The sequence below is a fragment of the Littorina saxatilis genome, linkage group LG11, assembly GCF_037325665.1.
Source record: "Littorina saxatilis isolate snail1 linkage group LG11, US_GU_Lsax_2.0, whole genome shotgun sequence".
Classification (NCBI taxonomy): domain Eukaryota; kingdom Metazoa; phylum Mollusca; class Gastropoda; order Littorinimorpha; family Littorinidae; genus Littorina; species Littorina saxatilis.
Window position 1 is genome coordinate 17,294,217 of NC_090255.1, and position 14,104 is coordinate 17,308,320.

A 14,104-nucleotide genomic window follows, 5' to 3' on the forward strand; every position below is an offset into this window, starting at 1 on the left:
GCACGGCCAGCGCACTGAAAATGAATCAAAAATGGAAAATAATGATCAGTGCGTCGTTGTGTGCCCGCGGTTTTGTAGAAGCTAGCAAGTTGACAACGAATGCACAGCGTATACAGAGTGCATACAGAGCGCACATCCAACGAATGCATTGCGAGTTACCAGCACGCAGAACGAATGCACAACCAGCCAACGGCAGCGGTCACGTGACTCGGCGGCTTGTCTTGGCACCAGCACTGTCATTTCAAAGTAGAGCAGCGACAAGTGAACAACTGAGCTGTTCAAGATGCCACCCAAGAAAAAAGACCCGACGTCCCCGAACCCCAAGAAGAAAACTCCCCCTGCACCTGTTGCCGGCAGTCGTGGAGGCAGAGGTCGTAGCAGAGGCAGAGGCAAAGAGCTGCCCCGCCTGAACCCTGTTGCTGTCGTCGAGGATGCTGTCGACGATGCTACACGCTCTCCATCCTCATCTCCTCAGGGCTCCCCTACTCACTCACGCTCTGGGTCAGTAGAGGTGTTGGGGTCTATGTCGACCAAAAGAATGGGATTCACTGTAGGTGGAGTTCCTGTAGGTGGATTCCCTGTATACCAAAGACTTTAACATTGGCAATCTTGTATACAGGGAATACCACAGGGTGTAGTTCCTGTAGCGTTTCGCTAATATCAATGAAAGTCACGTGATGCTTTAGCGACATCGTTAGAATTTGATGTTTTTCGATTTTTTTTGATATTTCTTAGAAATTCGAGTATGGTTTGCAAGTTTTATTGAAAAACTGCACCCTGTGGGATTCCCTGTATACTAGATTGCCAATTCTAAAGTCTTAGGTATACAGGGAATCCACCTACAGGAACTCGACCTACAGGGAATCCCACTCTTTTGGTCGACATAGACCCCATCAGCGTCAGTAGACAGTCGCGAATCGCTATTATTGCAGGCATCGACTTTGGCCCAAAAGAAGAAGGACAAGAAGGACAACAAGCTGTCAGATGATGAGGAAGAGTTGATGGTCGCCTTCTTGGAGGAGAACGACATGCTTTGGAATAAAAAGGCCACACACTACAGACGACCTGACTTGAAAAACGCAGCATGGCAAAAGCAGGCTGACACCATGGTGAAGAAAGTCTCTCATCTAGAAGGGTGGTTCAAGGGAATGAGAAATAACTTCGGGCGCCTGGACAAGCAGCCCAAGTCTGGGTCCGGGCAAAGAGTACTGATAGAGAGGGAGCTCTGGACTTTTAAGGGTGCGTCGTCTTGGTGTGACTCCCGCATTACCGATACGCTGCTCAAGGGAGAGAATCTGGCAACAATATGTTGGGCGCAAAGTAAGAATCCGGGGCAGAGTTGGAATAATCGGGATTTCCCGAAACCTCATTAATTTTGATTTCCAACAAAGCGCCGCATTTCCGGAAACGAGCTGCCTCGTTCTAGAAATGGCAACCCTTCGACTGGCACAAAAAAGTATACCCTTTTCACAGGTCATGAATAAGGTATAGGAAAAAGCAAGGTCTTATACAGGGGAAGTCTTGAATTGGGGGTGTGGGGGTACACTGTGTAACAATTCTCTCAGTGACACTCAGCTCATGCAGCTAGCTAGTTGCTGCTGTCTCGATCTATTTTGAACACAATGCTTTTTTTTCTCAGAGTAGAGTGTTAGTTTGTTACAACAGGCTGAAATCATCTTTAAATTGAATCAACATTTTGCAACAATCAATCACATCAATATAGCGCACAGACTTGCACATTACGTTTCAAGAGCCTAGATTACCATGCAGTGACAAGAGCCTACTCAGTAAAGGGACGTAATGCTGTCTCCACAGCCCAGAGAGACTGTGTGAGTTTAATATATAATCAGTTAAGACTGAGTAAAAAATTATTACAATCGATAGTTACCAGTGAAAAGTTATATCGGAACACTCTTGTTGTGTTTTTGTTGTTGTAAAATGTAAGATCTGAAACGTTAAAAATTACGTAAAATTGGTGCGTTTTGGTCGAGTGGGATGGGTCGTTGAACTGTGTTGTTACAGCCCGCAGAAGTTATCAAAAGTGTTTTTGCTTTTTGTAATTCGGTTGGTTTGGTGCGTTATACAATGCATCTGCTTTTTCAAGACTAAGCAAAAAGAAAGAAAAGAAAAATTGATCACTTTAAAACACAAAGATCATCATTGGCCATCATGACTCGTATCATTTTACATCGCATTCTAAGAAAGAGCAGAATTCTCACTATGCGCGCGGTACATTTCTAGAATCGCGTAGCGCAAAGTTGGAATTCCTACAATGGCGGCCATTGTTGGAATTCCAACAAAGCGCAGGTCATTTCCGGAAAAGCGCCGATAACGAGATGGGTCGCAACAAATATAATGTACTTGGTAAGGTTCGATAGCCACCCTTGGTCACACACACACACTCACACACACACACACACACACACACACACACACTCACACGCACACACACACACACGCACGCACACACACTCACACGAACTCACACAGACACACAAACACACGCACGCACGCACATACACACACAAACACTCTCACACACGCGGACGCACGCACAGACACACACACACACCCACACACACTCACGCACGCACGCACACACACACACACACACGCACACACACACACACACACACGCACGCACACACACTCACACACACACGCACTCACACAGACACAAACACACGCGCACGCACGCACGCACATACACACACACACACACACACACACACAAACACTCTCACACACGCGGACGGACGCACACACACACACACACGCACACACACACACACACACACGCACGCACACACACACACACACACACACACACACACACACTCACACGCACACACACACACACACATACATAAAAACTAACATGTAGTTTTGGTGTTCAATATCTGTGATGCTATTAAAGTGCTCTCACTGTTCGCACGCAAAACAACAAATGGGTCAAAAGAACATGCATGAATAGAAAATAGTAACTTTAAAACACCAATGATAATGTAGCTGTCTGTCTTACTATGGTTACATGATTGTCAATGGCAGTTTACTTTGCCGAAATCGTACAGATGGAGAACATTTAGATGCATGTAATCCGTCTCAGAGGCGGAGCAGTTAAGCCAGAGGGGGGGGGGGGGGGGGGGGGGTGGGGGGGGGTTACAAAAAATGGTCTGGGTAGGGTACAGGGGCAACGCCCCGTTGGAGTGTCTGGGGGGCGAAGCCCCCCTGAAGCTGAGGAATGTTATACTTTATGAACAATTTGTGGCTTATCCTTGATTTTAAACATGATCAACTGGTGTCAGCAGCCACTCATTATTTCTTTTAAAGTTAGTATTAAATAATGGCAATTTATCTTCACTGATATCTGGTCCCGGCATCACATAGTATGGTTAAAAGGAAGACATGTCGCATAGGAGTGGCAGTTAAAACTGTACAAAAATGATACAGAGAAGGATTCGTGGTTTTTTTCACAGACAGAATCTTTTTTTGTGGACAGCCGGAGGGAGGGGGTCCAGAACCCCTGTAACACCCCCCCCCCCCCTCATCCGCCCCTGCGTCTCCAGCACAGTCGTGCTCTAGAATTAATTTCACGTCATGATGGCTAGCACGTCCAGCAGAACTTGGCAAACGGGTTACCCAAAAGTTACCTTTGGTGACGTCACACGAATTTGTTTTGTTTTCAGATTCTTTTTTGGGGAGGGGAATTAATTTAGATCTCTCTAGACCACGGTGTTTTTCAATCTTTATGTTCTCTTACGTGGTTATTGCATATTAAGATCTTTTCTGTATCAGGTTTTAGAGATACATGTATTTTGCAACTTACACGTGCATGTACCAGATAAAGCTAATTGTTTCAGACACCTGACCTTTATACTGCCCACATGAAAGTATTTGCCTGTTTTCTTTTAGTGTCACGTACAGCAGCCACACAATAGATAATTTCTGTTCATGTGTGCACTTGCAGTTATCACTTTGTAAACTAATTTGCAGCTGTCGTTGACATATATCGATACGGGGATAATCTTGCGATAATATCGATACGGTTCATTGAATCGATAAACAACCATAAGCTCCTGTGACACGAACGAATGTCGCTGTTCTCCTGGCTAGGTCACCAAACAGCAGCTACTGGGGTCTCGTTATATAATACAACGACAGGTATCCTTGACAGGGCTGGTGTCGGCATCTCTTGGTTACAGACGCTCTTTTATAAATAGTTGTGACGTTAATATTTTCCATTTAAAATAACTGAGTTTTATGAAGCGGCTATGAATCTTGTGTCTAAAAAAGACATTGTGGCGCTATTTTGTTGTTGTATTTTTGAGAATTTTTTTTAATATACAATGCAAAGTAAAAAGTACTGATAGAGAGGGAGCTCTGGACTTTTAAGGGTGCGTCGTCTTGGTGTGACTCCCGCATAACCGATACGTGATTAACTAGTAGATGTTGGCGGTGGGGTGTGGATGTGTGTGTGTGTGTGTAGGGTGGGGAGGGGGGGCGATTTGGGGGTGGGGGTGGAGCATCAGGAGTGTGTGATAGGTTCGGGCCGAGTTTGCCCATTAGTCGTTACACTGATTGGCAGGTTCTGTTTACAAATCGGGTTAACCTTGTGTTATAAATAGCAACTGGGTTCTTCCCAATAGAAAGCCCCGACAGAGAATTTCAGAAATGCAGTCAAGCGCACTTGAGTGCTGTGGTTACATGCGGTTTGTTTACTTGAGCAGTTTGTGCAGCCGCGTTGTGCATTGAAGCCAGCCGCTACCGATCACGTACGGGGGAAAATCTCGCGATAATATCGATACGGTTCTTTGTATCGATATTTTAAGTTATTGAGACATCCCAGTGCACTAAGGGATTTATAGAGCAAATCGAGAAAATTCATTATTGAACGAAGCGCATATAATAAATAATTATTTTCACACACACACACACACACGCACACACACACACACACACACACACACACACACACACACACACACACACACACCCACACACACACACACACACACACACACACACACACACACACAGAGTTAAAACTAACGCATCATATCAACTCCATGTATCATTTTCAAAAGAAGGCAAACAGATAAAATGACTGTGTATTTGTTGTTGGGGTCAGTTGTCCTTGAAGGAGATCTTGTGCAATCCTCACACACACACACACACACACACGCACATACTCACACACACTCACTCACACACACACACACACACACACACACACGCACGCACACACACACACACACACACACACACAAACATACCGTGACAAAACCGCACAAGCACGCACGTACACACAGACACACATTTAAACTGCGTCAGCATAATTGTTGCTTGCCCGTCGTAAATCAGCAGTATAGAGGGCACTGTGTTCATTTGTAAATCTACCATCACCTTATCTGTCTTTTGCACTGCAGACACTAAGCAATAGATACCTGCCATGTGGCCCCTTTTTCCACTGCTGTCCTCAGTCCTGTACTTTTCGTCAAGACTTGTCACCATGCCGAGTAGATCTGAATTCGGAAGTCTTCATGTGGCTGAGGCATATCTGACACTTGTTGTAGGTTAACCTCCTTTCTGAAACAAATGGCAAAATGCGATTGGTTGTGATGACTACAACCTACACAAACAGTGTTTTGAAACAGAATAGTCAGGTTATACAAGCCACTTTACCTATGCAGCATGGTAACCCTACAATATGCGAAACATGTCAACTGACTGCAGCAGCCTGGTTCTTAAAATAATTCTGACGGTCAACACAGCCAACACACTTTTAAGGAGCAACGGAGGTACTCTCTGAGGGTCTTGTTTAAATGATAACGATCAACTCAGAAGGAAAATAACAAGAGAGGAAAAAAGAAACCACATCAACCGCAGAAAAATACAGAATCACATGTACCATTATTCACAAACAAATGCCACAGCAAGCTTTCTTTGGACGACTTTTGTTGTCTCAAAACTCGCATTCTACCTTCTGTCCGAAAGAATCTAATCTTACGTTGTACTGCCTTGAAAGAAAATGCCAACAAAGACAAGAAAGCTGTTGCAAGGTAAGCTTACCAAACGTTACATAGCGAATCATGATAAAACTGTCTTTCAAGTTCAAGGAAGTTGTTGCAAGGTAAGACTTACTAAATTGTACAGACAAAACCATGACAGTGCATGTTTTGAATCTGAGGAAAAAATCGTGATCATTACATTTAGTCAAGTTTTGACTAAATGTTTTTAACGTAGAGGGGGGAATCGAGACGAGAGTCGTGGTGTATGTGCGTGTGTGTGTGTGTGTGTGTGTGTGTGTGTGTGTGTGTGTGTGTAGAGCGATTCAGACTAAACTACTGGACCGATCTTTATGAAATTTGACATGAGAGTTCCTGGGTATGATATCCTCAGACGGTTTTTTTCATTTTTTGGATAAATGTCTTTGATGACGTCATATCCGGCTTTTCGTGAAAGTTGAGGCGGCCCTGTCACGCCCTCATTTTTCAACCAAACTGGTTGAAATTTTGGTCGGGTAATGTTCGACAAAGCCCGGACTTCGGTATTGCATTTCAGCGTGGTGGCTTAAAAATTAATTTATGACTTTGGTCATTAAAAATCTGAAAATTGTAAAAAAAAAATTTTTTTATAAAACGATCCAAATTTACGTTTATCTTATTTTCCATCATTTGCTGATTCCAAAAACATATAAATATGTTATATTCGGATTAAAAACAAGCTCTGAAAATTAAATATATAAAAATTATTATCAAAATTAAATTTTCCAAATCAATTTAAAAACACTTTCATCTTATTCCTTGTCGGTTCCTGATTCCAAAAACATATAGATATGATATATTTGGATTAAAACACGCTCAGAAAGTTAAAACGAAGAGAGGTACAGAAAAGCGTGCTATCCTTCCCAGCGCAACTACTACCCCGCTCTTCTTGTCAATTTCACTGCCTATGCCGTGAGCGGTGGACTACGAGTATACGGTCTTGCTGCGTTGCATTGCGTTCAGTTTCATTCTGTGAGTTCGACAGCTACTTGACTAAATGTTGTATTTTCGCCTTAAGCGACTTGTTTTGACTTTGAGAACAGATTTATGCATGTTCACGTAAATGGTGGACAGGTTTTTTTCGGGCAGAGTAAACTTAACTTGAGACTCTACTGCAAGTCTTGAAATTCACATAAATCGAACCACGAACAATTAAAGACATCCAAACATTACAGGCACTTTAGATCAACTCATTTCACTAGAGCCCCAGCACTGTGTTTGACAATCCGTGTCTGCTGAAATAAAAAGAAATAAAAACAAAACGAATTAACAGTAGGTTACACGTTATCAGAGTGGGAGACACTAGATCTGTCTCTGTATTTACCGGTGTAGGATCCGGTCCGGTCCCCCCTCTGAAGTAGTCCCCCGGGGGACCAATTCGTGGCAAAAACTGCTCTATAATGGTCCCCCCTTAGACATCCAGCCTCGTTTTTCTTAGGCATTCAAGCCATTTTCAATCTATATCTTCGTCCGGTATTATGTAGTGCACAGACAGCAATCTCTTTGTTTGACTATATTTTGCAGAAAATAAAATAGATCTGATTTGTAATGCCGTTCAACAGAAAAATCACATGAAATAAAATGAATAATAAATAAATACTGATAAGAAGAAATGAAAGCAGTCTCTGATTCTTTCCTTTCTTTTCTCTGAAATTGCTGGTAACATTACTAACATTGTAACAAGAAAAACGAGGCTGGATGTCCAAGGGGGGACCATTATAGAGCAGTTTTTGCCACGAATTGGTCCCCCGGGGGATTACTTCAGAGGGGGGACCGGACCGGATCCTACACCGGGATACGGCTGCCAGATCGACACTGTGCTTTCGACAGCTCTTCCTCGCGTGGACATTGCAAAAACGCTTTGCAGATCAAATTGTAGGAAATCTCCCTTTGGTATCTTCTTTATTTACTTTTCTGGAGCTTAGAAACCGAACAACATGAAATCGTCTTCCCCGAATCGGCGAATGCAGAGGTGAGAACTGGAGAAGTGAATCTATGTATACCACAATCCTTAGCGCGACCCCTGACCTGGTCTTGACACCTGACCTGGTCTACATACCACACACGATACAAACCAGTCAACTGCTTGTACCCCTTCAAAACCCCCCACCACCCGTTTTCTTTGGATACACGCTTTAACTACACACATGCCGACACAATGTTGATCATTGCTTCAATATTTTGAAGATAGTGCTTGAAAAATAACCAGGTGAAATGAGTATTTCGGTGTTTAGTCAAATGTTAAAGTTTCTACAACAGACATACACACATACATACATACGCACGCACGCACGCACGCACGCACAGACAGACAAAGTTTAGCATCGCATAGGCTACACTTACGTGAGCCAAAAAGAAGATTCAAAACGCACATTTTGCTACGCGCATTTGGATAGGCGTATCTGTGTGGTCATGTTTGTGTCAGATCTACTTTTGTGTGGGCTGTCTCAAGTGTGTCGTGCTTTCGTCACACGCAAATTCTTGTTTTAATATTTGTTGGTAAAATCCAGTGTAGCGTTATGCTAAAAAGTGATGATCTTTCATAGAGAACCCATTTAAACTCAGAGAAAGGACTGTGCTCTTAGTTATTTGCGATTCGAAACCTTCATCGAGCTTCGACAGATTGACTGTGCAGAGTGATGTCCCTTGAATTGACTCCAAGGCCACGGTTAGCACATTTTCAAAGTAAATGTGGTATGTTTCTCGTGTTGTATTTTCACTCATCGGGGAGTCTGGTACTATAATTATATTAACAGTAAGAATGCTGTGAACCCAACACGTATTATATAAACATCGTTTGTTTGTTCACATTTGCCCAACATGTTAATTTGCTGAGCGGGGTTTATGTCGTCTGCTAGGCGGCGAGGGCAATCGAACCTCTGCACTGCAGTCTCTTTTCAAAAACAAAAATTGATCGTCTGCACGCATGAGGCAGGCTGGTAATACGTTTTATACATGGTAAGAACGTTCTTAACCCTACATGTTTTTGATTCCGATTGTTGTTGCCTTGAAATAATAATTTGGAAACCCTTCATTTACTGAACTGATGCAGTCGTTTTTCAGTGTAGTCTACTGCGTATGACAGAGTCGACTTCCAAATGCTGGTCTATAGCTGGTACGTTATCGGAATAACACTTGTGTTTTCTGTTTGCCGCTGGGAATTTTATACTAACTCATCATTTGGTAATGTGGTTAAAAAGCGACATGCCAATAACACGGCATATGAGAAGAATCTTTGCAAGTCAAAACGAGAAGAGACCATTGTGGAAGAGACACAGCCGCTTCTATTTTTAGATCAGTGAGCTTCACTGTGGCACAGGCGCCTGCGATCTGCCAGAAAAAAAAGCACTTCAGCTTTGAGCCGCAGGAAATTTATGGTTATTTTTTGGTAAAGTGGAGAATATAAGCTACATGTCATTAATTAATTCTGAGGATGAGAGTACAGTCTCGCTTTGGCTCTTAGGAAAAGTAAGCGCACTCCAAGAGTGCGCTAACAGATTTAAGCGCATCGCAATTAGCCAATCAACTGGTTCACATCAGTCATGTGACACCAGTACTTACTGACAATTAAAGTTATTTCTAATATGCTGACTGTTAGCAAATGATAATATAGACATGTCGAGAAAAAGGATATCAAGCATTAGCCGCAAGAGACGATTGCTGATATTATTTTAGAGACATGTTTGTTATCATCTGTAACAGTCAGCATATTAGAAACAAGAGGAATACCCGGCTTCGCCGGGTGGATCGCGAGACAGAGTAGCGGTTCGCCGGCTTAGAGCACGTGTTGAAAATTTTCATCCACCAGTTTGTGCCCGGGGTCCACCTGAATATGCCCACCAAATTTGATGCAGAATATTTACGATATCACAAACAGAACTCTACAATCCACAGGTATTGCCTTGCGAGCTATAAAGAGCTACAAATAGCTCACAACTTCTAAGGCGAACAACTCTGCAGAGTCTGCTGTGAGGGGCGACGGTAGTCTCCCTGTCACACCCGCCCCCGTTTGAATGAACCGAACCATGGACCCGCCAAGCTTAGGTCCCTCCCAGATTCGTGGAATGGGAACAGCACGAAAATGATTCAGTGGCCATAATGCCATTCCTGATCATATCATGTCGAGTCCCATCCCTGTCGACGACGCCGAATGTAACCGAGTGCCGAAACACCACAATCACCTTTGGAGGCGAAGTCCACTCATACAGGATTGAGAAATGTAGAGCTTATCTCTAAGCTCTTTTAAAACTGTTATGGCTTCTCAAAGGAAGGCCAGAACATACAGACACATAATGATAACATCGTTTATTTAACGTCACTCTGCAGGCACACAAAAGCCGCCAGACCACATCACAAACAGAACTCTACAATCCACAGGTGTTGCCCACACACACACACACACACACACGCACGCACTCACGCACGCACGCACACACGCACGCACGTACGCACACACACACACACACACACACACACACACACACACACACACACACACACACACACACACACACACACACACACACACACACACACACACACAGAAGCCGTATATATCTATATGTATAAATATATAGAGATAGATGACAGTGTATTTTTCGCGTGGCTATAGATTAATTCGACCTTTGCACTTTTACAGTGAGGACAATTTAGGGATGCAAGGACGGCGTTCTGGACAGTGCAGTGACCTTCTAAAAATAGTAACGGAACGAGAATATCCGCGCGCCACACGAAGGAAGGGAGATAAACGCTGAAAACACTGGAGAAGATAAGGAAGAGTTACTGGGAATGGTTCCAGGGAAAAATCAAAATCGGTTCAGCGCTGCGCGCTGAGAGCACGTGTTGAAATATCTCATCGACCAGGTTGTGTCCGGGGTGTACCTGAATATGGCCACCAAATTTGAAACAGATCCATCGAGAACCTTGGCCGCGCATCGCGAACAGACAGACAGACAGACAGACAGACACAAGTCGTATATATATGGATACTAGAGGAATACCCGGCTTCGCCGGTTTTTATTCACCAGTTTGTGCCCGGGGTCTACCTGAATATGCCCACAAAATTTGATGCAGAATATTTACGATATCACAAACAGAACTCTACAATCCACAGGTGTTGCCTTGAGAGCTATAAATATCTCACAACTTCTAAGGCGAACAACTCTGCAGAGTCTGCTGTGAAGGGCGGCGGTAGTCTCCCTGTCACACCCGCCCCCGTTTGAATGAACCGAACCATGGACCCGCCAAGCTTAGGTCCCTCCCAGATTCGTGGAATGGGAACAGCACGAAAATGATTCAGTGACCATAATGCCATTCCTGATCATATCATGTCGAGTCCCATCCATGTCGACGACGCCGAATGTATTCGAGTGCCGGCACACCACAATCACCTTTGGAGGCGAAGTCCACTCACACAGGATTAAGACATTTAGAGCTTATCACTAAGCCCTTTTAAAACTGTTATGGCTTTTCAAAGGAAGGCCAGAACATAAAAAACGTTAAGGACTTGAGTGTTTGTCCGCTTAAAAAAAAAGAAAAAAAAAGAGAGAAATAAAAAATAAGAAGAGGAGGGCAGGGGGTGGGGTTGAGTTGATAATGCTCTGTGGAATTTGTTAAAATGAAAAGTGGTTAAGATGTTTCTTGGTAAGAATTATAAGTCTGTATTCTATATCTTGAATAACGGGTTTGTAAAATGATTTTTATTTTATTTTATTCAAAACGAGTTAAAAAGTGGAACCTTTCAGGATCACCAATAAAAGCAAATAGATGAGCAAGTAAGAGGAACACGAACAATAAATCTCAAAACTTTTTAAAAATAGAAGGATTAAGATGTAAGCCACGAAGGCCGTGGTAATAAAAACAATATGTAGAGGTTACATGCCGAGTCTCAGTGATTATTAAAAATAATGGTCGAAGTTAGCGGATCATGAAAAATGTGAGCTTTTCAGTCGCAAAAAGTAGTACCGAAGCAGAACAACTTCTCAACCCATTGCACTATCGAGGATTCAGGCTGTTGCTGGGTCGTTATTTGTTTGGTTGCTGGGTCATTATCGAAAAATAACTACCCCCTACAAGTTTACAGAGGTAAAGAAGCAGAGGGGGGAATAAGTAGAGGTTACACGCCGAGTCTCAGTGATTATTAAAAATAATGGTCGAAGTTAGCGGATCATGAAAAATGCGAGCTTTAGCGAGCCTAGGGTGAGGATATGTTGTCTAGAGGGTAGTCGCTAGAATCAGGAGGGATGGCGGGAGCCACTCGACCTCAAACTGAAACACGCTGATGTGATAATCTGGGCTTAGAGTTATACCCACAGCCCCATGTCCGAGTCCCTGACCAGTCGGCACAGCAGCAAGCTGGGTGACCAGCCTAGAGAACTGCTACTGCGCAAATAATCCTGGGGACTCCGACCATGGAGCTGCATATGGTCATATAAGGTTTTAAAGGTAATTTTATTTGTAGCGCATGGAGCGAAAATGTGTTGAAATGAATAGGGTTCCCCACAATGGCAGGACTTGTTAAAGATATGGAAGCGGCAGCCGCCGGCACGGAGGCGTCTGAAGATAGTGAGGAGGTTTGTTGGGAGATCGGGGTGTAGATCGTTCATATCAATGGGTTGATAGGACAGAGATGTTACGTACTGACTTCGAATGAGTTTACGAATTTTACTGTAGAACTCGGTTACTGAGTAGCCGATGTTAGTGTTAGCTGGGCTAGATTCTGCCGCTTCTTTGGCAGCGACATCCGCCAGTTCATTTCCCCGGACCCCCACGTGAGAGGGGACCCAGAGAAATGATACGGATGTGCCGGATGCGATTAACTGGTGACATATAAAGAGGATTTCTCTTTGTAGCTCTGCCCGATTTGATGTGTTTCGATGCAGAGCTTGTAGTGAAGAGCGCGAGTCAGAGCAGAAAACTACCGCACGCGGTGTGACTGGGAGGTCATTTATAAAAGTGCATGCCATGAGCAAGGCAAATAGCTCGGCTGAGAATATGGAGATGTCTTTATTAAGAGTATATTTCCTTGAGATTTTGAGATCTGGTATCACAAAGGCGCAGCCAACGCTGCCGTCTGCAAATTTGGATCCGTCAGTGAAGACTTTTAAATGCTCCGAGAGTTTGTAGTTTAGGGTTTCTTTTGTAACAGTAGCTAGGTAGACGGGGTTATCTGTTTTGGTTGTATTATCTTCACTGTCGTATATGATAGTAGGGGTTTCCTCAAGCCAGGGCGGGTAGGAGGGCGGGGGGACCCTGGCCAGCTCACTGACCTTCACCCCGCTATCGGCTAGAATGCGATTTACTGTGTCGGATAAGGGTAGCGTTTTGGCCAAGAGTTGAGTGCTATGTTTGGTATTGGCCTCATAAGTTTGGTGCTGAGGAAAAAAGTCAGTCAGGACCTCGCAGGTAGAGTTCTCTACAGTGAGCTGAACGGAGTTTTATCTCATCCACAAGGGGCAGCCACCCACACTCGCTGTAGACTCGACTCTTACTCGCTTGTTGGGAGAGTCCCAGAGCTATCTTGAGCGCCCTGCACTCCATAATAGCCAGTTTTTTCATGAGCGCCGGGCGCGTCGCGAAATAAGCTTCGCACCCGTACAGGAGGCGGGAGCGAATTAATGCCCGCACTACCTCTGTGACACACTTGCGTCCTCTGGCCCAGGATTGGGACGCCAGGTAGCGTATGATATAAAGATCCTTGTTGGCCTTATTGATATGACTGGTCCAGTTAAGTCGAGTATAAATGATAACGCCGAGGAACTTAACTTCTGAGCTCGGTTTGATAATATCACAACCTATCTTTATACTGCAGTTCCTGTACAGTTGTCTACGGGAGACAACAAGAAAGACTGTTTTATTTGAGGCTAGTTGGAAGCCGTTGGTGTACTTATATTGACAGAGGTTGTCGATTTTAGTTTGGTAAGAAGATAAGTCAACAGTGTTGGTAACTCTGTCAGGAAGTGAGCCAAAACTAAAAATGAGTAATTAACAGGTGAAAGTTAGTCATTTTCCCGGGAAAATTAGTAATTAACACGTGAAAATGGTAATTATCAAGGGAAAAT